This window comes from Chaetodon auriga, chromosome 11 (assembly GCF_051107435.1).
Source record: "Chaetodon auriga isolate fChaAug3 chromosome 11, fChaAug3.hap1, whole genome shotgun sequence".
Classification (NCBI taxonomy): domain Eukaryota; kingdom Metazoa; phylum Chordata; class Actinopteri; order Chaetodontiformes; family Chaetodontidae; genus Chaetodon; species Chaetodon auriga.
The window spans coordinates 25,724,669-25,750,368 of NC_135084.1; the positions used below are offsets into that span (position 1 = coordinate 25,724,669).

General features: G+C 43.5%; 1 long non-coding RNA gene across 1 annotated transcript in view; it reads left to right on the plus strand.

The window, feature by feature from the left end:
- Positions 1-803: 803 nt before the first annotated feature.
- The window catches only part of LOC143328130 (uncharacterized), a 55,250-nt gene continuing 30,353 nt past the window's right edge, over positions 804-25,700 (plus strand). The window contains exons 1-2 of the long non-coding RNA XR_013077789.1: positions 804-1,026; positions 6,794-6,857. This is a non-coding gene — a long non-coding RNA (uncharacterized LOC143328130). The remainder of the gene's footprint in view (positions 1,027-6,793; positions 6,858-25,700) is intronic.

Here is a 25,700-nt window from a genome sequence, read left to right on the forward strand (position 1 = left end):
TCCCTTAAATGACATTAAAATCTGTCAACAAATTATAAAATTATCGTCACATATAGTCGACAAAACGTCTTCCGCCCACAGCACCTGCACTGGTCCCCACTTATGCTCGATCAGGACCCTTCGGCGTCACTTTTGAAGGACTGGATACCCCTTCATTCTTCATCGTGCATGATCCCACAGACTTCTATAAACAGCCCATTCTCATTCCCAACATGTCAAATGATGCAGTATAAAAGCCTGACCTCATCCCAGAGTGTCAAATACCAACACTTTGTCATGGTGTCACGCTCCAGGCTCTCAGCTAACTCTAACTAATATGACCCTGTCCACGGCAATATAGATGATCGGAGCAAGATCACATGGTATAAATAGGAAGAAGGTCTGCACATGGTGGAAGGTGGGGTGGATGGAAAACAACTTTCACCCAGGAGACTGAGTTTTGTGTCCAATAAGAAACCGAAAGTGAAACCAAAAGTACAAAGATGATGAAATCAAGCTTCACTCTTGGTTTAACACGGGTCCTGTGCTTGACCCATCCAACCTCCAAATGCAGACTTTTCTTGCTCTTTATACTCAACTCTCATCATTCCCAGAGCATCAAATACGTGTTACATTTTTATTATAAGACACTGCATGTTTTTCATTGCTGACTTGACTGCAGGGCCCTCAAAAATGATTCTAAAGGTGTTTTCAGTACCTTAAAAAGTGATGCCAAGCGTCCGTATGTGAAGAGCTGGGAGTGCGAATGTGCTGACCGGGGGTGATGAAGGCTGGCTTGTGTCCCAGAAGCACTTACTCTCCACGGCTCGCTCTGTTTGATCAACAGCCATGTAGAGGTTCTTTCTGCTGCCTCAGTGACAAACCTGATCGCTTTTGTTTTCAGATCCCCAAACAGGAAATGGAGCAGTTTGCTGAGGCACCTGTTTGCAAACCCCCCTGGATGCCTGATGGTGAGGTGTTCTGGGGCTGCGAAGCTCTCCTTCCCTGGAAGCAAGCCATGGCGGACTGCATGAGCGAAGGCTGAAGGTACACTGAACAAGTCACTGACCGTCTTTAATAACACATTATGGTTCGATAGTGAGCTTAAACACAGTGATGGTATAAGAGTCAATGCTGGCTTAAAAGTGTGAAGTCATGTGCTTTTAGAAAACAATGCTGGCATCAGAAGATCAAAGCTGACAGTGTGTTTGTCTCTCCGCACCTTCTGGCTGTCCGACCCCATCTGTGGTTCTGAGCTGCGAGCTCATTGGTTCCTAACAGAAGACATAAATCTTTAGAAACAGTACACAAACATAAAGTTTCATTTATAAGTTTTTTAAGGCATCTTTAAACAAACCTGAAGAAGAAATACTGCATTGGTTGAGGATTATTTTCAGCGGTGGATTAATCCACATTTAGTGCTCTGGTGAGTGTTTGGGGCAGCAGGACGGCGTGATAGGATCAATTCATTATTGGTTTTGCTCTTATCATGGGATTTATCAACAATAGGAAAAACACAGAGCATCACCAGCCCTGTCCCTCAGAGTTTGGTGCTTCTGATGTGTGTGTGACAACAGCAGCACAAAGCCAGTGTAGAAAACTTTAAATTGAATCTTCAGTTAAAGACTGCTTTGCTTTCCAGAGTCGGTCTGTCTCGTACTTTAAGTCTACGTAATGTGCAGTAATTAGTAACGAAGAGATATTTTGCCTTTCTGCACAGTCCTGTGGAAGAAGTTAAAAGTCTCATCACATGACCTCTTTTAAGTGAAACAAAACGAGCTCACACACACACTTTTGGCCTTTATACTAAAAGTAACGTCTCTCTGGAGAAGCTCCTCGTCTTTATGTTAATGACTAACCACAATGGTTAGTGGTTAATGCCTCATTTCATGCCCCACAGCCAAGCTGTAAAACCCAAACCCTCTCTGTTTCAGGAGGTTAAATGGAGAAATTTAAAGCTGACTAAATCAAATTTGACTCAGCATTATAAACATAATGGCTCTTATATTCTATTCTGCAGGAGTGCTGCTGTCTAAAGTGTGGTCCTAATAGCTTGGCATGGCAGCCGTGTTAATTACCAATCTGCCCTCCTCGCTCCAATCTTCCCTTGTTTCTCTTACAGCGGCTCTCACTGTCACTTCTTTGAAGGGCCAAATTAAGAGGAACTTAAATTTCCCGCATCATGAGAGATGCTTATTCGAGTTTGCTTTCGGTGAAGATCCAAATATGTCAGTGCTATCAGTTTGTTTAAAAAGCCATTAGTATTTGCAGGGAGCTTGAGCTTATTTTAATGGACCTAACAGAGCTTGAACTTGTTTGGATGCTTTCAGTAAACAGCAGTTTGAATGCAGCCAGGCAGCGACGTGCCCTGTGGACGGCCTGCAGCACACACATGCTGACATCTTTCATTTTCTCTGCTTACTGCTTGTGAATTAATGACCAGTGTTATGACTGCTGCGCATGTGGGGAAAAAAAATCCTTAAGATTCATCCAAGTGCTTGTTAGTTATAATATCATGAATTGCATTTTAACCTCGGAGCACATGTCGAAACAGAGTCATGAAAATTCATTTAAGCAATTTGAAATATTTCCATCTTTCCAGTCTTCATCACACGATGGTTGCTCACATCACGACTCATTTCATCTCTTTAGCTTTGGTGCCCGATAAACCTGATGGATGAGCGTAACAGAGGGGCACAAATACAACAACTGACAACCACAAACATCATAGATACTGATTCTGGAGGACTGGAATTAAAAAAAAAGGCTCTGACATTCAGCAGCCCTGCAGTCCTGTTTCAGAACTGAAGCGCAGCCCCACTCGCTCATATTAAAGCCGTGTTGACGCCTCAGTGCTGTCAGAAAATATACTGAGAGAGAAATATTGAAAATAGAATTAGAATAGTACAGTCGGTGTGGCACTACACAGTTTTCGGTGACCGCTGAGATTTAGCCAGATAACTGGTGCATCTCTCTGCTGAAGGTTTACAATCTGACCTCAGAACAGAAAGGAAGAGCCAGCCTGCCGCTCAGCACCGAGAGCCAAACATCAGCAGCAGAGCCGGTCTCAGCCGGACGGGGGAGCTCACCTTAAACCTGTCGAGCACAGTTATCTAACATGGAGTTCATTTTTTTAATACTTCCACAGAAAAGCATGATTTATGGTTCCACCGTCCAGCTGCCTTTAGTCAGAGGATGTTCCTGTTTCACTCTAAAACACAATGATTAATACATCATATTTTGGTGTGTGTTTATCTTGTGCTTTAGCTCACTGGCTTTCATTCCTGATGTCAAGTTTAGTAAATAGGGCATATTTGTCAGTGTGAGCGGTCACAGTGGTCCTCTACTTTTGGACTTGAAGTGTCTTTAAAATCCATATTTATGAGGCCAGACATTGTGCCCAGTGGGAACCAGGTTTGTGTGCACAGCTGGATTCATGAGCATCAGTTGCTTCTACACACACAGACGCATTAGCACCAGTACAACACACATTTAGTGGGCGATTCCAGTTGAAAGAGAGACAGACCAGACAAGCCGGTGGAGTGGAGGACTATAAAGAGCTTGACTACAAAGATGAGTTTTTAGAAGCTGCTTGAAACCGTCCACAGATTCAGCAAATCCAGATGATTCCAGGGTAAAAACAGCAAAGGCTCGACCGCCTTTTGTTTCGCAGTTGGAGCACGAGGCGGATGAAACGCACAGATTAGAGGATCAGAGTGGTTGAGAAGTGGAATACGGAAAGAGGAGATCAGAAATTTAACTGGAGGCAAGGTCACGCAGAGCCTCGTATTTAATCAACAGGATCTTCTTATTTTACAGGAAGCGAGAACAGGAGTGATGTGACGCCGTCGTTGAGCCTGGCAGCTAAACGGTTGAGAGCAGAGATAATAGACAATTACAATAATCAAGGAGGGAGAAAATAAAAATATGAATTAATAGTTCAAGATATGTAGAAAACAGCATACGTCTGATTTTTGTGATATTTCTTAGCTCAACGAACAGGAGCTTCGTGACATGTGGCTCAGAAGTCAAACAGATCAAAGACAGAAGCAAGATTCTGACCAACAGATATGATCATTTTCTCACCATCCTACATTATTAATAACCCGTATTTACCCAGTGATAACGGCAACAGTAAACATCCAAACATGAGCAGAAGATATCACAAAAACAAGAGAACAAAGGCACCGAGCTGATTTCTTGATTTGTCATTCAGGTCGTGTCTTTGTGATTCTGTAATTCATGCCTACAAATGAGAAAACTGTTTCAATCAACTTCTGACAACAACAACAACAACAACTGATCACCCTGTTTTCAATTTGCATGCTTGTTTATCGCATCCATCATTCTTCCATTTCCATCAGGCTGTTGTTGGTTCATCATATCACAGATTCACACCCTCAGCCTCAGCCTATCACCTTTTATTCTTTCCTGTCCTGATAATGGTTTGACGTTATTTGTTTGTTTATTGATTTGATTGACGCTGTAGTTTATCAAAGTTTGCCTCCTGAAAACTGAACATTTCAGGTTTGAAAATGTCTTTTTTTGTGGTTGTAGACTTTGCAGCTCTGAAGTTTTTGGCCACATCATAAAATTACTTTTATGATAAGACAGTTTGTCCGATTGGTGTAATTTCTGCTCTCTGAGTGTTTGGGAAGATATGGAAGCTGTGGCCTCAGTTCGAGTGCTGTGGGAGTCCGAGGTGCAGGCAGAAAGTACAGAAGAGGAACAAACAGAAACGTGTGGGCTGCAGCATCTTAAGCTGATAAGAAGCAGCGTGATAATATGAAAAAAAAAAAATTTTATTCTTCTGCTCAGTAAAGTCATTTAAACAGGCCTTTTTCTATGCTGCATACAGCGCATGGCCAAAAGTATATAGACATCTGACTGTAATGCTGAATTGAACGTCACAATCCAAAGCTATGGGCCAGTCAAGTTCGTCCACACCGAACTGGGAAAGTATTTCTTCATGGAGAGTCTTCATGCACGAAGGCGTCGTTATGTCGAAACAGGAACCTACTGTATGTGAAGGGGTCTCCACATACTGCTGGCCATATAGTGTCATTTTGAAACAGCAACAACACACGTTAGCAGGAAGTGGTGGGTCAAGAGCTTGTCTGTGATTGGCTGGACAGTTTGCAATGAGGAGTGGTGTTTTAATTTAACTGATTTTCAGTCTCGTCTTTGAAGTTCTAAACTAAACAATTTAAATTAAAAGGAAGTTTTATGAGCAAGCTGTGACAGTATATTCAGTTACTGCGTCAGTTAAATACAGATTTAGTGGCAAATACCATGAAAGGAGCTCGGTGACTGGGAGCTGAGTCCAGCTGCTGACCATCGTCAGGAGGCTGACAGAGGTCACATTACTCGATGCTCTTTTAACGCTGAATGATTCTAATGAGACACGAGAGACACGTCACCACTGACAAACTGAAAACACACCGACAGTCAGCGTTCCAGGAAATTATCAGTTATGGCTACAAGTACTACACACACGTCACCGAGCCGAAGCGCTGCACGCCGAACACCGGCTTAATCTGTGCTTGTATTTACTGCGGCTGCCTCATTTGTTTAAGCGTGCTGCACTTCATGCAGACGTTCCTCGGCCTTTATCCCCCTTCAGCCCCTCCTGCCTGCACCATCAGTTATCAGGCCTCAGGCACAGGATGCCGTAATACGTGCGGCTCAGCCGACAAGCAGAGATAGCTGTTTTCAGAAATCTCCCTTTATTTTGTCATTTTTCAAGAAGAACTAAATTAGATTGGCCCAAATCCAGACAATAACAGAAATATAAAATGCAGTGCTGCAGTCGAGATTGTAGAAATACTGAGATTACCTGGGATGTCGTCACCTTAAAGAATTCCATCTAACACAAACCTCATCACGTGTAATCTGTGTGTGATTCTCCTCTGCAGGAGGAAATCCCCCTAAACTTCACTGAGGACAAACTGCATCCTCACTGGCCTCATTGGCTGCCACAGCGCCGATGGCGTTATAACGTGACCTTGACCTTTGAGATAAACATAGGAAGGAAAATAAACATAAAACACAAACGGGAACAAAGGAGGCAGCCCATCGTAGATTAGAGTACACATTCAATTCCCTGAACGAGGCGCAATTTATGCATCATCCACTTCTTTCTACAAGGTCAGACACCAACATAAATCAAAGCTCTTCACCGTTACCGCTCCCTCAAAACCGAAGAAAGCTGCCAAAGAGACGATCTTTTCTGAAGTAAAGCAGATTCATCCTCAAGGAGAGTCCACAGCACAGAGGGCGTGAAGGTTGAATATTCTCAATTCATAGATGGGGGTTAAGAGACACCGTTTTATAAACTATCTGACACATCCAATAGAGCGCCTTCCTCCAAAAGCAGGTTATTATTTAATAAAACGTTTTCCACATGTTCTCTTTTACATTAGAATGAGAAAAAACGTTAATAATGATGAAAAAGTTACTGTAATATCAGCAGAATAAAGAGATCAAGAGGCAGAATTTTGCATCTGCAATAATACTACAGATCCTCCGCTGCTCCTGCACCCCCCTGCTTACGACACACATGGTTCAGTCCACACCTGCACACAGGTGTGTTCATAAGGAGGCGACACGGTGGCTGATGGATTGTGAAGTTTAGGTGTGTTTCTCCGCGTGAAGACACAAAGAACAGGGGGAAGGAGGAACGAACGCGTGTTGACTGAACACAGAAAAGGTTGTTTCAGTGTGTTTAATCCACATTAATGTGTGTGTGAGGGATGACAGCTGATGTGAGGTGACGTGAGGCTAATGTCTGGAAACCTTTGTCCCTCTCATACAGAAGCAGCCACAGAGAGACGCGTGTCAGCTGTCCATCACCTGTGACTGAAGACACGCCAGTCGAGGTGAGCTCACAGGAACAGGAAGCGCTGCTGTCTTCCGGGATGCTTTTTGTCCTGTTTAATGACTTTTCTACATTCCCACCTGCTTCTTTTTCATCTCAGCTGAGTGAAATGCTGTCGGCAGCACTGTTGACTACTGACTGTTCTAAATGTGGGAAAATAAAGAAAATCAGCAGCATGTGGATGAAGAAAGATTTATCCTTCATCAGAAGTGTTTTCAAACTGTTTTTTTTTTTTCTTTTTTGGTTTTATAAGAGAAGACACTTCAGGTCTGAATGCTGACTGGCTGGTTTGGTTCATGTTTTCGTACATTTATTGAAATGTTTAAACCTTGGATTTAACTCTTGTGAGCTAAAGTGAACTACATGAACAAACTGAAGACACTGGATGTGACTGTGTTCCTCTGAGGCACTGAAGGAGTTCATGGTTTCTTATTTTTGGTGAACATTTGGATCTCTGTGGCTATGGCTTGTGCTGTGGTGTGTTCCAGGGCTGTGGGAATCTCAATTATCACCTGTAAATACACTTATGAATATTATATTCTGCTTATAACAGATCCCCCTGAATTCTACACACTGGTCCTTCAAATGAACAAACCCAAAAATCTATGCTGCTCATCTGTTTTCTGCTAATTATCACCCAGAATCGAGGAAACTTGATCGCGAACATGCAGTGTTGGAATGTAAAACTTCCCCCTGAGCGCGCGCGGGTCGCTCGGATGCACCGTTGAACAATTGACTGATGCGCTTTCATTTGTCGGGTGCACCGGTTGTTTCCTTCCGGCAAAAGGAAACATTATTTCTCAGATGCTTTTGGAAGGAGCCTCTGAAATGAGAGACAGGCCTTGTCAGATCGATTGGATGCATTGAGCGTGAGGACGCAGCGTTTGGAGGATGCGCTCCCTGAAGTGGGACGCGGCCTTACTTCCTGCCTGTGACGCTGAAGATGTTGCGCCGTATCATGGAATTTCAGTATGTGCTGAAATACGGGATTAATTGTAATTAATCATAATTAATCTTGCGGTTATTGGCAGTTGATCGACAGCCTTAGCGGGGGCACACTTGTCACATCCGCGGCTCCTTCTGGTGCATTTCAGGTCCGTCTGCCTGCGTCTCATCTCCTGCAGCAGATGGGCGAAGTGTCCGGCTGAGGCACAGTTGCTGTTTTTTAACATCCAGTTCTCTCTGAGACACAAACGCTGGGACTCTCTGATACAGCACAGTTAGATTTTGGTGGAGGAGAGCGTGATTGTCTTTAGGGTCTCAGACAAATTACTTATAATCACGAGGCTGTGGAATAGATTAGCCTCTTGATCGATGGAGCTGCCTGCTTTCACTGAGCGGACCTGCGTGTTGGACTCTGACTGACAGCTCACAGTTCAAACACAGCAGAGGGTCAGTCAGTGATCCGTTCACTCCTTCATTTTTCAGGACTAATCAGGGCCTTATGATTAATGTGGATTTATAGGGGAGATCGGTTTACTTCAGGATGTTAAGACGAGTGCCGACACTTTGAACCTTTAATAAGACTAACGTGAACTTTCAGAACGATGTTGTACTTCTGCAGTAATTGCTTCATATGTTATTTTACTGTTTGTACTCCTGCTGAAATTATGCTGTGAACGTTGCTTATACCAACAAAACTAACAGATAATTGACCCACTGAAGTTCCTGACTGGCTGCAGTGTCAGACAGTGAACGATGTACTGACGGTTTAGGTTTTCTTTCAGTCCTGCTAGTCGAGCTAAAATGTGAAGTTTGTCATTTGTCACGGTGTCATTCAAATCGGCGTTTGTGCTCTGCGGTGGAGGAATGTGTTCAGTAATTTTCATGAAAATTTGCTCATGAAATTAAGAGAGAACTTGTGTGCAAAGTTAAAGAGTTTAATAGAAATTTGAGAGTTAGTTTCTGGATATCTTTTCATGGACCAGTGAGTTGGTTTGAGCTCACACTCATAACTGGGAATATCCATCAACATTTGTTCCACATTTTGTGACAATCTGGGTTGCAAATGCAGAGATATCTTGCCAGTGACTACAAGTGTTGGATGTGCAGACAAAACGGCCACATGACATCAACCATTGTCAGGCTTCGCCAAACCGCTAACCACAGAAATAAAAAGCAAACAGAAAGTATGCCCAAGCTTGGTTTCCCTATCTTTGTAACACTGATCACTGGGCACCACTCAGCAGGCTTATCAGTGCTTATTTGGATCATCTGCTTGTTCAGATTTCCCATTTTGGAAAATAAATGGAAGGGAAGGGAATAAAGTTTGCACTCAGAGAAGAAAGCAAGGCAAAATAAGAAGGGTTGGTGCTGGTGTGTCGCGACGGGTCCAGTGAAAACTACGATCCAGAACGTCCAGTTTGAGAAAATCCGTCTTTAAATTTGAAGGCTCGTCACCTGCGTAGACTCTGCATCGTGACTCCAGCACTCTGAGACAGAGCTGAACAGTGACAGTGAGGTATTTATTGCAGTGAGTTACTTAATTTTTCATTCCAGTAACTTCCAGGTAAACAGTAGAATTATGCCGTTCACGTTACAAAGCAATCTACCACGAACGCGCACTTGAATGCATTTGATCAACTCTGTCTCCTTGAAATTAGGTTTTTATACGCACTCTTAATGTATTTTCCCAATTAGGTTTTGATTGGAAATGTAATTGCCACCCGGAATATATTGAAGCAATGTTTTTGTAGCTAAGACAGTTGAGTGTTTTAGTTAGTCATGCTGGAGACTTCTACACGGGTTCAGCAGCTGTTTGCTTCAGGCTAGAGGACGAACATGGTGTCCATTAAATGGCAGGAAAGCAAACGTGTCCGGCCTCGTTTCTCAAGTCGCTGTTAACTTTTCAGTGTGAAAGCAGCACCACACTTTCCCTAACCTGGCCTCATGCTATGATTAAACAAGGAAAAGTTGAGTGGTGTTAGTTTCCCAGAGTAAATACTGCAGGAAAACAAATGAAACACGTTGTCAGTGATGAGTACTGCAGGTACGTCATTAAAAACTCTCATCATGCTGATTAGCACTGAGGTTTTCTGCTGCAGATGAAAAGCTTATAAGCTCATTTCCAGGACACGGGGTTGATTTCTTTGGAGCAGCGCGGTGCGTTGCTGGATGACGTTTGTCTGTTTGCTCCGGAGCCCAAACCCTGGACAGCCAGTGTGTGCTGATGTCTGCCTCGCCACGCCTGCAGACTGCTGTGGTCGTGTCCGTGGATTTCAGACTTCTTAAAAAAAAAAGAGATAAACATGTGACCCTGTGTCTGTTGTCTCTGTCTGTGTAGATGATCCCTCATCTCTCTGACGCCCTTTTTGTTTCACACGCACATTTAAGGGTCGACCTTACAAAGATAAATAATAATTGCTTTAATTATGCACTTCAGTGGGCAGTATTCGATATTTATCCCCATTCATGCTTCGCCGAGCCTGATGGCAGCTAGGAGGGGATTTAAAATAACAAAATGAATAAATCCCTTTTAATAGTTGAACTGTGAGCCGAGGCTTCTGCAGCAGAAACGTGTGTCGTCGTGCACGGAGATCTATTTTTGTTTTCCTGCTTTGTCATGTTAATTTAGCATTCAGAAAGTTCATCCTCATTAACTTCCTATACATTCTTGTCTTTTGTTGATTATTTTGCTCGCCTTCATGTTCGTTCTCAGCGCAGAAAACGAGCACAGCAAAGTATCTTCATCTGTAAATAAAGCTCTTCGAAACCCATCTTTGTCTGCAGTGAAGTGACTGTGTGCAGGAGATATGAGTGAGAGCAGAAAGCAGTCGTGACATTGAAAAGTGGAAAGAAAGAAGAAAAAGAGGCTGCAGGTGGTGGTGGATGATTGTACCTTTCAATCTTATGATGCAGGTTTCAGATCTTCAGATTCTTCTGCAAGGAGACTTTTATTCTTCTGTGAATGTTTCATTCAACCACAAAACAAATGTAACCAAGCTGTTTGTAGTTAAACAGAAGCATTAGTTCACCTTTTTATAAGCCAGAGGAACATGTAGTGTTCTTTACTAGCCAGGTTTCAGAGTATTTTGTTGGTGGGGGAAAAAACGTGTGATGCATCATTTATAAATGGTAATTTGGCTAAAGTTGTCCCCAAGAAATCTCATCAGTTCGGTCTGAAAGCTGTTTCAGGGGGTCCGTTTTTCACCACTATCATTACTGCTTTAGCTGGAAAGTCTGTAGAGAGGGTAAGGATTGATGGCATGATGCAGGAAAGGAAAAGGCAGACAAAATCAGTCTTTTGAGAATCGAACTCTCAGCGTTTATGTGGTGAATCATGCTTGTATGGAGCAGCGTCTGTGCTAGATTTTGTTTACGATGGATTCCAAAAAGACCAATTCTTAATGACAAACGAGCATCAAAGCATCCTCAGAAAGTTCTGCAAGCTCTTCTGCAGAACAATCCACACTGCATGTGCCCATCTGCATGTCTCTAACAGGTATTGTTTTTGATAAAATATGGCAGGATGCACCGCTTCCATCTTAGCTTTGAGGAGGGCGACAACACAACCAAACATGTGTTCAGTCATTTTCTTCAAAATTATGACAACAGAACGTACCATCTGTTTCTCAGCACATGCTCTTTGTTCGGGGGATGTTTTCCAGTTACAGTGAAACGGCTCATCATTCAACTCAGCTGAGAGAAACCATCAGTATCCACAGTGGAGGATGCTTCCTGACACAGTTTACCAGGATCCTCCACAGCTGCAAGAGTGACGTTATTCAGAGTGACACTGGGTGGGACCGGTGGAGCTGGGAGGGTGGTAGTGGTGGGCTGCTCCATGTGCACCTGAGCTTCCTCATGCCTTATTAAGAAATGAAATGTGAGCGTTCAGGGAGAAAGTCTGTTTATCAAGTTAAACAGAGTCAAGTTCTGTTTCCTCTTTGCAGTTGTGTGTGTTTCTCAGGCTGACAGCAGACGTAACTGAATGTGGCCTCTTCTCAAAATCTGTCAAACTGCTGAGCAACATGTCGCCGCAGGCAAACATTGACAAACTCACAGTAACTTGAGGTCAGGTGTTAACGGTGGCTTCAGCCGGACGGGGTGTGAGAGTTATAATGACGACGGGATGCAACTCTCAGGCTCCTCCAAACGAGGAGTAAACAAGCAGCACGGGGTCAACAGCATTTCTGCAAAATGCTGCAGACAGTGTCGACTCCTCGCAGGGAAAGCGGGGCCAAATTTATCTGTGCACCACCTTTGACACACTGAGATAATTCAAGGGCTTTGCAGCCTGATAGCCAACTGCAAAGAGCCTGTAGCCTCTGTGAGGACGTCCTCAGACACAGCACTTCTTTGTGCTAAATGCTTACAACAACAATACAAGCATGCTGATGTTATAGTGCCACATGAAAGGTTATTACAGTTCATCCTGATGAATGTCTGTAGTGAGTTTCATGGGAATCCATGTGGAGTGATATTTCATTAAAATATCAAGGAGAAGTAAGGGCATCATCAAAGTCAGTAGGAGTCAGTCATCCTCTGAGTATGTGCCAGTCTGTCAAGTAGACGTTACTTTACAGAAGAAGGGAACAGTCTGATCTGCTGATGGCGTTAATGGAGAGTCTGATGATCGCAAAAATCCTGAGAATTTCTGGCCTAAGTGCCGCGGATATTTGCACCAAACTTCAGACTGCAAACTCTCCGACAGCCGCTGAGATATTTCAGTCTGGACCAAAGTGATGGACCGACCAGTTGCCGTCCTTAGAGCCAAGCGAATGAGGACACAACCTACACAATATGATGAAACATGCAAGAAATAAAAACAAGTAGCCTCACAGACAAAGAATTCATTTCAATAATTTACTGACTGAACTGACTGACTGGAGACACAATGAAGTGACGGGTGCCCACAGATAAAAGTGACCCCCCCCCCCAGGTTTATATTCTTTAAGCATAAATAAGCATAAGCATTAATATATTTTTGGGCTCTAAGTGATTTAAAAATAGCACTTGCAGACTCTTCTCTAAGCTAACTGGGAGCCGGCGTAAAGCTTAGAGAAAAGGCGACACGTGCTCGTCTCTCCAGACTTTGGCCAAAATGTGTCAGCGGGGACGCATTGGAGGGAACGAACGAGGGCGCGTGAGGAGCATCAGCATGTCTGTCTCCTGTCTCGACGGTCGGCCAGTTTGCACACACATACTGCAGCGACTGTAGATGTAAACCCTCACTTTGTCCTGCGCGAACACGCCAAGTTTGATTTAGTGCAGAGAATCCATCCAGCGGCAGCCGAAACACGACATGTGAGGAAGTAACAAACCAAACAGATTTGGCTGAACTTTGGTGGCTGGATGTCATTTGGCCTAAAGAGCAGTCGGGTTTTGGCGGCAGTCTTGATCTGGGATTTCTGCCATTAGAGAAGATCAGTTTTCATGCGTAGCTGTTACATTCTGTTAATGTGCTGCCGTGCAGGGCCAGTCGCCATGTTACAGGAGCTGCCAAACTGCATTGCATTCATCTGCTGTTTCGACTGATAATTAAACCTGGAACAAACAGGATGAGCTAGAAACTATTACAGAGGCTGCAGCTTTACGAGAACTCCAGTCACAGAGCGAGAACTGGCCTCTGCTGTAGACACGAGCAGCATTTCTCTCATTACACAACCTGGCACGTTCTTCTGTTTCCCCCACTGTTACAGTCTCATAGACAAATATTCCCTGAAGGAGATGAGGCTCTTTTCCTGTGAGTCTGACGGGGCAGATTTTCAGATCAAAGGCAGTTTGCTGCTGCGCAGACCTGATTCTGACCTGGACACAAGTTACATGCTGGCTAATATCAGCATACATAAGGAGCAGTGAGCCAAAGCAACATCCTTTTGGACATCCCTGATTGGAGGCTGATTCATCCTTTATGTTTCGACCCTTCGTCAGGTTGTTCTTTTAAATTGGCCTGAAGGATTTCTTACAAAGTTTCCCTGCAGCATATTCAGTATTTGTTGATGTGTGTGTGTGTGTGTGTGGTGTGTGTATGTGTGTGTGTGTGTGTGTGTGGTGTGTGTGTGTGTGTGTTTTAAATTGTTGAATACTTACAGTTTTCAGCTGACAGGGGACATTGCCGATAGACCATCAGTACATGACTATTTTACAATCTCTAAATTAGTGCAGGACAGTATAACATAAACATAAAAGACTACGGAAGAGAAATTAGTAACAAAACTTTTCAGTCGATAGAACTGAAATATCAGCAGCACCAAGAACATAAAACACAGGTGATCAAGATTCAGCAAACATGAGATCAAAAGATTAGAAATAATTAATTCAGCATTTATTATACCAATAAAAATGACGTGAAAACAAATGTATAGCGAAATATAAAAAACAGTAAATGGAATCATGTTACAGATTATCTCATAAACAGGACCAATAAAAACATCACCTTGAAGATAAAAACTAATTATTCTCTGCACCAAAGCTGCGAGGATTTTAGTTTTCATGCAAACTGCTGACAAGGAAGGACAGAAGGCACCACGCAGCGATGTGAAAACAGGCTTTTCACTTATTTTCTGAGGCAGATGTGGAAAGCAGACGACTCAGCAATTTTCTGAAGACTGAGAGATGAGAGTTTGACCAGATCAATACAAGAATTAAGCAGGTAGACTTTTCTGAAATGTATTGAATGCTTCATCAGAACGGCAGGATGAGTTGGTTCGTAAAGTGACACGACTGTCTTTTGGAGTAGATGTGCCGTGTAATTAAAGAGTCTGAGCTTGGTAGATCTTTTTAATGTGAATTCTTGTTGATGGTTTCTTCACTTTCATCGTGAGAGTCACTGAATGAACTTGTTCGCAGTGTTGTGAGAAAAACATTCAGTGTCTATGTTCCACTTCACCATAAGGCATCAGCGCACAGCAGACTGCTCCACAGCTGAGCTCCCTTGGAGAACAAAAACAGGACAAACTGATCCGACCCATCGCTCCCGGGTGAACTGATGCAGCATCTGGGGCCACTGTTGGAGGGTCAGCTGGGGTTAAATCGTCCTGTCGCAGACGCTCGAGGTCCGCCGTGACAGTCTTCAACTTGTTGGGCTGAGACCTGATGGAGAGGAGGGACAACAGTCGGATCAAAGATGATGCACGGGCTGCACAGGCTGCTTGTCTTCCTCTGGTCCAGGTCTAATTAAGCTTAAACTGTTAGCATGAACCTCCAATTAGTCTGCCGTGGAGCTGTCCCATCACCACAACAGAGGCAGCTCATCAACAGTCTGCGAAACAGCGTGAGCAGAAGCAGCCGCAAGCTCTCTGCTCGCAGAGGAGTTCAGGAAAAGTTGACTTCCAGTTTCAAAAAATGAGGAAAAGTGCTCAGAGTTAAAGTTAAATGTTCGCTCATGAGGTCCAGTTCATCATGAAACTTTAACAGTGTTGTTGCTCTCCTGCAGGATTGAGGTCGATGTCTGCTGGTTTGCTGTTTTAAGCACGTTTGCGTCCACTGGTATTAAACGAGAATCAAAGTCATGTCTTCATCTGGCTCCTGTTTAGCACATGCTTGAAGCTTTAAGCTCTGCTCTAAAATATGAATACTCATGTTTATACTAATGAGCTGATTAGCATATCCCCCCCAGTGCTGTTGTTTTTTTGGGGTGGGGGCTTATTTGCAGATCGGGCATCTTTTCAGAGGGTCAAGTTAAATATTGGTTTTCTTGCTTTAATATTCTTTTTCCACCTGCCTAATTTCAACACATCCTCATACCTGAATGACTGCAGAGCTTCATTGGTTCATCATCAGCAGATTGTCCTTCTGTGGACTTTAGCATCCAAGCGTGTTGGTTCTGGAGTACACTTTCTACATGAACAATAGTTTTCATGTCGCAGCAGGAGTGAGGAGGGCGGTGTGCAGCCGAGGCCTTTCAGCGCTTTCCTTCAGGTCATTTATTGACGTTACTCGCAGCTCTGTTGACTAATCGGACAGTCTGTAGTGACTGTTGTTGAATAAACAAAATACCAGAAACACTGCAGCATTTAACCGTGTGATATCAATAGACTTTGTGTAAATGATTCATAGGGATTCATATTAAACTTCCCACGATGCACATCTGGTTTTGGTGGCTTTTACTCTGGTTGAATCAGTGTAGCGGAAACGTCAAACCAAGGGAATTATCTGTCCGTCCACCCAGACCAGACCGCTCCCTCACACACCTTAGTGCTTTCCTCACCGCTGACCCAGAAGCACGAAGGTATTTTCCGGTGTGTGCGCTCTGTGTTAGCGTGTCTGTGCATGTGGAGATTTGTGTGTCACGCCTTCATATAGTTTAGCATTTTCTTAAATCGGTTTGAGTTTGTTCCAAAGTGAAGAGAAAGAGTTAAAAAATGGTGTTTTGTTCACCATCAGGGACAACGTTACGCATTTCGACTCACTTTGTCTTTTATTCTCCTTCTGGCCTTTGTGCTGCATCAGCAGTGTGTGTGTGCACTGTATGATCGTGCGTGTGTTTCTGTTTAGGATGGGGGATGCGGGGCTTGTCCTTTAAACCAAGTTACATCAGAATCTGTGAACACTGTGGGAGTGTCCAGATTCAACACACTCTAATGCAAATCTGATGGCGGCTAAAGAGCAAAAGAGCGACTTGCAGCTGAAAATCGAGGTGTTTTTGTTTAGCGACGGCTGAGGACACTGATGTCCATCAGACACTGACAGGTCAGGGAAGGAAGAGCCTGTGTGTCCGTCATGTTCCTAAGAGGATAAATCCCAATAATTTTAACCCCCAACATGTCTTGAGGCGCCGCTGCCCCCTTGCCTCTTGTTGTTCTTTAATCTTGATGTCACGGTGACATATTGCACATTTAGCAGCTGGAGCATCAGTTGGGGTTTTCGACGCTTGCTAAATATGGAGCTGCATTTCAGCACGAAGTGTCTTGGACTGCTGCTGAACTCCTTTGGCAGTAAGAGAAAACTAACAATTGATTGCAGTGATTCTGTAAAGCCTCGTGCACACAGACAAAGAGAAAATGCATTATGTAGGACCCGATCCTGTGACTTTCACTGTTCACTGAATCAAATTTTTCAAGGGCAAAGTAGGAGGGCCGAGCAAAAATCGAATTCACTTTGCAGATGTTGCGTCGCTGCAGCTGACCACAGGCCTTTGATTCACTTTGACAATGATGCAAATAATGAAACTGAAACAAACTTAAGGAAGCTGCAAAAAAACAGAATCAGAAACTGAGCTCACTCTGTTCTTCTAAGAACAAGCATCTCATCCCGTTTCTATTTCCATTCGGTGGATTTGGTGCCAGCGCTGCTCTGAGTTATCACCATGCAGAAATGACAAACTGGCAGAGGATTGGAATAAATTAGCACAGGTTTATTCCTCTTGCTGTTCGTAATGAAATCATCTTAATGAACTCACAGATATTTTTTCCTATTAGCTTCCAGAAATCCACTTGACTGTCGTTTTCCAGATGAAGTTGTAAGCTTGTTTTGGGGCTTTTGGGCTTTTTTGGTAAAAAATTAAACCCTCTTTGTTTCAAGGCTTCCATCTGCTAAGAGTTCGTGTCCGCATGCTTCGAGCTGAACGAACTGAACTGAGCAATATTAAAGTTTGATATTGAATAGCACAAGAAATCATTTCTGGACACGGGAAGATAATTCATCAACTTTTTGTCGTGTTTAGTGCACTTTCAACAGACCTGCTCTATGAATTCAAATGTTGCTGAGGACAGCAGTGAGTTTTTTTCCAGGGGGTAAAAGCCATTAATTAAAAGTTTCTAATCGTTAAGTCTATGGGAGGTGAAAACTTCAATACTCGTTATCTCAAAACTACACTGAACCCAGCTGGAGCCTTGTAATTACAATGTTATGGCATGTAATTCTCTCTGTACCCGCATCCCTCGCTCTGTCTCGGCGCTCCCTTCACTCAGGGCTGTCTGGGAGTCCACACAGCATAAACACCATGCAAGTAATTTAGACAAACATGAATGAGTGCATCAGCCCAGAAACACTTCCAACAGAAAGTCAGCATGCATGTGATTCAGAGATAAGGTGAGACCCAGAAACAGGACGAGACATGCTTTCATCAGGGACATGTTATATCTGATAGAGACTTATTATAAGTCTGTCTGGTCTGTCCCCAGTGTGGGACTAACGCTGCTCGTCCTCAGTGACTCCCAGATCCATAAAAACGAGGCTGTGGTGAAATATGGCAGATTTGTTCTTCTATTTTCTGACTGTTTTCTTTAATTAATTGCCGCAGACATTTAAAATCTGCACATATCCAGAGTCTATCTGGACAGTTAGTGGTTACGCGTTCGTATTTTTTCATTAAAGCAGAACATTTGTCCCAAATCGTAGAAATGAGACAAATTTCATTCAGATCACATGAATCATATCGCAGCCCCTCTAACGTCGTCCTGCGGCTGCCTGGTGGGTCTCAGCCCCGAGGCTGAGAACCTGCTCAGGATCATCCCTCTGTCTCCCAGCCTTAGTGCCTCTACGAGCAGAGGACATTCATCAAAGTGTCACAACGGTCTCCGGAGGCTGAATTCAAAAGTTTTCCCCTTTCTTTTTTCTTTGGCCATTTTCTTCTTCCTCCGTCGACATCCAGAATAGTTTGTTCATGTAAATTTTAAGGTAGATTCACCCACTCACTCCTCAGGCACTCAGAGCAGGAAAACATGCAGGATAAATTAGGTCCTGTCGTCCCTCTAATATGAGTCACAGTGTGTGGTGGTGCTGAATGTAAATGACAATGCCTCAATGTGAATTACATTATATTTCCTGTTGTATAATCTTACTGGGGTGAATAATGATTCTATTTAGGTCTATGTTAAATATCGAGAAATTAGGACACATTTAAACATCCTCCGCAGCCTCAAACTCTGCATGAAAGTCACATTTAGCTTCTACATATAGTTTCACTATGAAAAACATCTCAGTGCATGAGGGGGATCAGAGGGACGAATCCCCTCCAACTTGAAGCTGTCTCATCCAATAAATTATTTCTAAATAAATTATGTCATCGAAAATCTATATTTAATAGAAGCTGACTCGAAATAATTCAAAGCAGCACTTTTTGGTTTTGTTAATGTGCTGATGCATAAAGAAAGCTAAGTGGGAATTTGGGAAATGCAGTTTTCATGAGGTTCACTTCATCCTGATACCTTTGCTTGCTGTTGGACTACATTTCCCAGGTTCCAGTTCTAGCTTCCCTATAACGTGAGTGAGTTGCGTCTTCGCTGGCTGGCGGCTGTAAGCGAGTCCTGTGACAGATGCCTCGTTAGTAATTTGGTTCGAAGATGAAGTCTGTCCATCAAAGAGAATGAAAGGGTTAAGAATGTCTTACTGCCACAGTTACAACAATGCAGCCACAATAACGCTGAAAGAACTGTCATCTTTGAAAACACTGGTGTTATCGTCACAGCGGATCAGGCCCGCTGTGTCAGCACCAGAAGTCCGCCACATTTGTCTTCAGGCGGTCATAAACTAACTTTAGGAAATGGATCACAGCTACACATCTCAATGGCTGGCTTCACTGAACCTCAGGCCACTCGCAGCATCTGACCTGAAACGCCTCCAATTAGCGTCATCTCCTCGTTTGAACTGTCTGCTGTCTCTCACTGACCCTGTAAAATCTACAGAATCGGGGGTTTCTGTAGATGCCAGATGGATCATCTCCTTAATGCTGCAACCGTGAGCGATGTTGGAGCCTAAACTGTGCGGCTTGAATGGAAAATGAAGAGTTTTAGGCATTATCCTAATGGGACTATCCCACTTTCATCCTGCAGTCTGCAGCATTCAAATTTCAATACAGGTCCTGAAACTTGTAATTGATATTAGAGGAGCATAGTCTGAGCTGTGCTAGCCGGGGTTGAAAGGCCTTGTACAGAAAAAGAAAAGTTCCGTCCTGATGTTGAGACAAACCCCTTGTGAAAAGTCTACAGTGGAAAAGGATGTGATTTGACTTGAGTTTTAGTCCCCGTGGACGTTCTCTCCCTCAGTGCCTCCTTCAGAGGGAGATAAGAGGGGAGAAGCAGGGCAAAGACAGAGGGGCAAAAAGAACAGACTGAGGAGATCTGACTTGACTCAAGCTTATTGAATTCACGCTTGGAGTCGTCCACCGAGCGAGAGAGGAGCTGACGTTTGACCGCTAGGCCTCATATCTCAGACGAGAGAGGAGAAGAAAGTTGTCGAGCCGAGCCGACCTCAGCTATTGATTTCTGGGTAGAATATATGAGCGCTGCAGCCGAGAGTCGCTTCCAACAGAAAGCAAGAAATATGGAGCCATTTGGTGGCTAGTTGGTCATTATGTGGATGAAGGATTTCGACCTTGTGAGCATTAGCTTCATTCTAGTCGTCCGGTTAAAAACGGTTTCGATGATGTAACAGTGCTGAAAAGACATATCATGGGAGGCTGAAGCGGTCATCAAAGCTGGATTCAGTGATACATGATCGCTGTGCAACCTTTTGAAAGCGCGTCGACGTAGAACTTACCTCCTCCTCTGCATCAGCCTGCTGGAAATCTCAGCAGAAAGACGCCAAGTTATGGTTTCTTCGTGGTGTGATCAACATCCCAGCAAACCTCCTGCACATATCCTGCAGGTGACGTGGTGATTTAAAAACCTGCTTCTTTCCGCTGTGAAATGGTTTAGCTAAGTTTAGCTTCCAGGTACATTAACTCAACTACTGTGTAGTATTCCATGTAATACTGAATAGTTTTGAGGCACTTTGAGTACGAATTTGATGCCATACTCACGTATTTTACTCTAAATAGTTTACAAAATGAACATCGTGCTCTATTGAAGGCTTGAAGACCATGAACTCAATGGAGAATATTTACTGAAGTAATAAATAAAGAATCAGGTTCATTTTCTCACGTTTTGTCACCCCCTGCTGACCATTAGAAAGAATGCAGGGTTGAGGCTCTTCACAATGGCTTCACTTTTCAGACCCTGTCCATACTGTCCATCACTGTGTTTAAAATCGCACATTAACACCGTCTACTGCATACTCCATTAGTGTGTACTGCATACTGAATGGACTATTAAGTACACCATTACCACCAGACACAGTGAAGGATACTCAAGCAATAAGTTTTCTCTCCTTCACGACTGGATCGATCACATTATCTGTCCGAGCTTCCTGGTTGAAAATTGTTTATCACAGAAATGAATCAGCCTTCCCTCTTACACACTGCGCAATATTTTACAGTAATAATTAAAATTAAGAAGAGGAAAAAATGAAACAGGCCAAGCTTTGTGGTTCATTTCTGGTTTAAAAAAGAATGGAGAATTAAAAATGAGAGACGCAGAGGAGGAGCAGGTGACTGCAAGTGAGGAGAGCCAGGAGGAGGAGGAGGAGGAGGAGGAGGAGGAGGAGGTGCTGCCTCAGCACTCTGGTTATGCACATCGTCACATTAAGTTTATCTAAAGCAGTGATTTACTTTGATAATAATGGAAAACAAGCACAATAAATATGATGGAGTAGATAGAAGCGTTGCTGTTTGCTGCCGTCGTCCCTGTAGAGCCTCTCCCCTCTGAAACACTGGACCACCACCCCTGGACAGTCCAAAGAGACGCAATGCATTTTGGGGCAGTTGAGTATGTCGAGTGAGTTCACGCTGAACAGAAATCCTTGTTTGTCCAACATACAGCCGATGATCGTACGCCATCGCCTTGAGACTGATGTTCGCCGAGGTTAGACCAGATCCAACACTATCAAACCAAAACCTTCACAAACTCTGACTGAGGGAAGAAAATACTTCATTTTAAAAGACCTGCAGCCTTATTGTCCTGCTCTGTGGATAACGATGGTTCCCCGAGGAATTCTCCACTGCGTCAGTGGACATTTAGCCAGTTTTTTATGGTCAGTAAATAACACTTTCATTTGATTTCTCTCATACAGGCAGAAGACAGCGTTCCAAATTATTGCAGTATTAGTAATAGCATGACGATTACGTTTAAGTATTTTGCTGATTGTACTTTCTGTCCATGATTATTTGTACTTCTACTGAAGTTTTGGAGACTGGTGTATTTCTGCTTCATAAAGTATGTGAATACTTTATCCACCAGTGGCTGAACCTCTGAACTCCAGTCCCATTTCATGTCTTATTTTTTGCACAGCCTCATTAAAACATGTTCTCTTTTCCTTAAGAACAATCGAGTCGTCTTAAATATGAAAGCGTGCCACAGACAGAGAGCGTCTTTAGCAGTTTAGCTTGCAGTGGCTGTTCAACAAAGGCAAATGATTAATTTGTGGGAGCATAATTAATTAGAAGTTACATCAAGTAAACAAAGAGAGAATGCAGATGCAGCTTACCCCCAATGCTTCATTAGCAAGGACCTTCTTTCCATTTTGTGCGAGTGTCTGGAATTTATGTAAACATGCGACTTCATGCCGCTCTTTGTAATGTGCTCTTTTTATGCTTGTGATGATGAATAATTACACGCTGTTGTCTAAACATGCATTATAGCATTTGTGACTTTGCATATGCAGCATGTAGGTGTGTGTGTGTGCGCCGCCATGCATTTGGATTGGATGCATCTAATTATTGATGCAGCGTGTTTGCGTGTGTGTAACATTGCATGCTTGTGTCTGATAAGCACATCTGGAGAGATGCAGCGGTCTCACTCACATGTGCTGATTAATGAGTTGCTGGTTAGTTTGGAGATCTGAGCCTCAGATACAGTGACACAGACCGCTCGCTGAGAGTCGGAAACCAACTCATCCTTAAAGCTCGAGTTAGAGAGCAACACATTACATCTCGCAGGATCAGAGACTGTGGACTACAACGAGAAAAAGTAGTAATTGCCCAGAGGAGGATAATGGCCTTGACATGTTCTTTTTTTCTTTTCATCCGAGTCAAACAACTCACAAGGAATTCTCTGTTCTCTCAGCAAGACTTTATTCTTTGTCCATATTTGCTCAGATGTCCGATCCTCATTCTGAGTCTCAAAAGAAAGCTGCCTTTGTGTGTCTTTGTGTGGTTTAATGGGCTAAAAGTGGTGTTGACTTCTAAAGTGCCTGTGGAACACCTGAGGGGTGTTCCCTTTATCCCCCTCCACTTGGTCGACCGCAGAGCGACTTGATACTTGTATCTAAAACTGCAGTGTTTGTACTATCCAGTGGCAGATCAATGGGACACAGCTTAAGCTTCCCTCTGGAGGTGAAGTGTACAGATTTCTACAAGATGTAGTTCATGACGAGAGACCATAAGGTGTTCAAATACAGTAAATAAGCTAAATTTCACCCACAATTGGACTCTAGAATCCAGCATGGCATTGCACTGAAAGCCCTCTGGGCCAGCAGAGAGTCATTTGCTTTGTCTAAGTCCCTTTGTCGATTATTCTTTGCAATCAACAGCCAATAGAAGTTCAAACAGAGCCTCATTTATTGTTTCTGTTCACGACAACCAAAATAAAAAATAAATAATCAGCTTCATTATTCAGGCTTGTTCCTGAGCTCCACTCGTATGGATTCTGGCACGACTTGGGCATGGAGGAATTAAAAAGGAGCTTAAACTCAGGCTCAGCAGGGACAACAAACATAACCCGGGCCATGCTTTCAAATTAAGATATTGAGTGAGATGTTTTTTATCCTGATGCTCATAGTCAGAAGCTACGTCTGTGTTTTAGTGCAGTTTTCCTCATCCTGTTGTGCTCACAGTGTCCACTCCTTTAAAGAACACATTGTTCACAGACTTGCCTGCTGCCCTGATGAATGTAATCCATCACCGTAAGTGAGGAGACTGTTAATTTTTCTTTACATCTTAGGAACTTTGTAAAGTCACTGCAGTTGTACTGAAGGTCTGCAGTTATTAGCTGTTCAATGTCTGCGGAGGAGAAGCGGTGTACAGTGGTGGATTGAGACGTAGAATGGCTTCATGAATGTGTCACATTGCTGAAAGTTGACATAGTCGACGCTCATCACGACCACAGTCTTTCTCTAACCGAGCGTTTGTGCATGAATGATCGCTGCAGGAGTTATGTTTGGACAGATGCTGACACGGCATGTTTTACTGCTTGTGGCTTGTTGGGCGTTTTGAATGTGGCAACGACAACTGAAATCATGTTTGACTCACTTTTATGAAACATTTGTTTCTCTAACTTGGTGCAGTTGTTACTGCTCATCATGAACAGGCTTGATTTCCAGTTTCTGCAACCTTCATGCTCTTCTCTCGAAGAGCTGTGTGTAGCTTTGCTGTCCATCCTTTGATTGCTATGACCGTTGAAATAACACCATAATTTTAAAAATGTGCTCCATATAAATTATTCCTCTTGTTGCTGAAGCACCCAAAACCTTTTCAGCGTCCTCTCCATCGTGAAGTGAAATGTGTTCAGGTGTTTTTCCGCATCCTCGTCCTTCCGCTCTTGGAACCTGATCAAACCTCATACTATTATTTTCAAGTTACAGGCCGTCAAAGAGGGGGAGGAAAAGCAATTTCTTTATTTAAAACTTTTTCCGGGGTGCCTTTTTCCTGACTGAAGTGTTATTTTGCAGTGATTTAGCTGAGGAGGTTCATAGGTTTGAAAAGTCATCTCGGCATTAACAGCCATTTGTATGGCGGCAATGGCCTGGATTTACAGTCCAAAGTGGAATATAGTGAACATTAAGCTGGATATATGGGAGAGCTTTATACCTTTTCATCAGATTCGGCGGTCTGGCCAAAATAGACTTTATTAATCCAGGCAGCTGCAGCATTCATACCCACACACACACACAAACTATAGCAGCATGCCACGCTCACATCTTTCAGCGGGCCAGAGGAAATGTCTGTTTTTGTTGACTCGTTGCCATGTTGGTTTAAAATCCCATCTTTATACACTAAAGCGGTGATTGCATCATTATGGTGGTGAGAACAGAAGGCTGCGAGGGCCAGCTGGCAGCAGCTCACACCTTTCCTCTTTGATAAACACAGTGTTGGAAGAAGCATTTCGCTAACAAGTGGAACCTGCACCAGCAGTGTGAGGGTGCGTCTCATCAGATCCGTTTTCTTGAAGGCTGAATGCTGGTCTTGCCACGTTTGACCCCGTAACTACAACGCGCAGCAGATGCCATGTGACAAGTGTTGATTGATGCCTGTCGCACACACCAGACTCATTATACAGACAGAAGAAGAAGAAGAAGAAGAAGAAGAAGAAGAAGGCAATGCACAGCAGCCGGGATGTGGCGATGTGGGGAGTAAATTTTATGAAAGCATTGAATTTCTTGAGATCTGATGTGCACCAAGGCTAGGAAACAGGACTGTGACGCGTCCTTTTAAGTTGACGCTTACATGTAACCCAAAGGGTGTGTGTGGTTTGATGCGTGGTGTGTGTTGCCCTTTAGGTTTATACCAGTTAGCTGACAGTTTGGGTTCAGGTGTTACAGCGGCTGAATTATCAACCAGGCCAAGTGGTCCATGTCGTAGAGGGACCCTTCATCAAAATCTAGTTTTAATGCCTTTATTGGTTAAGAAACCTGGACCCTTAGGTCTACTCTAAGCATTAGCGGCTGGTGTCTACATGTGTGTTTAACAGAGCTTTCATGCACAGTCTGTGGGGTCCTGAGCATTATGGAACTTAAAGCTGTCAGTACAAACACTCTGTGTTGTCCTGGGGTGCCCTAACAGGGTAATCCAGGCTTGGCTTTCCCTGTTTTTGGTCTCTTTTGTGTGTTTACATTCTGTCAGTTCCCTTTGCTGTTTTCATGGTAGCTGCTTGGAGATGTTTGCTGCAGCTGCAAATTTAGACCTCGGTCATTCATTATTCTAAAGCAAAATACAAGAGAATCACAGCTAATGAGCCCAGAGGGGAAGACGATTCTGTATCCATAGTAAACAGCATTTGCAGAGGAATGGTTCATTGTTCTCTCTGTTCTTTCACTAGACAGGGAAACCACAGCGTCCCACAGACGCTGTAATCGCAGCTGCAGCGGC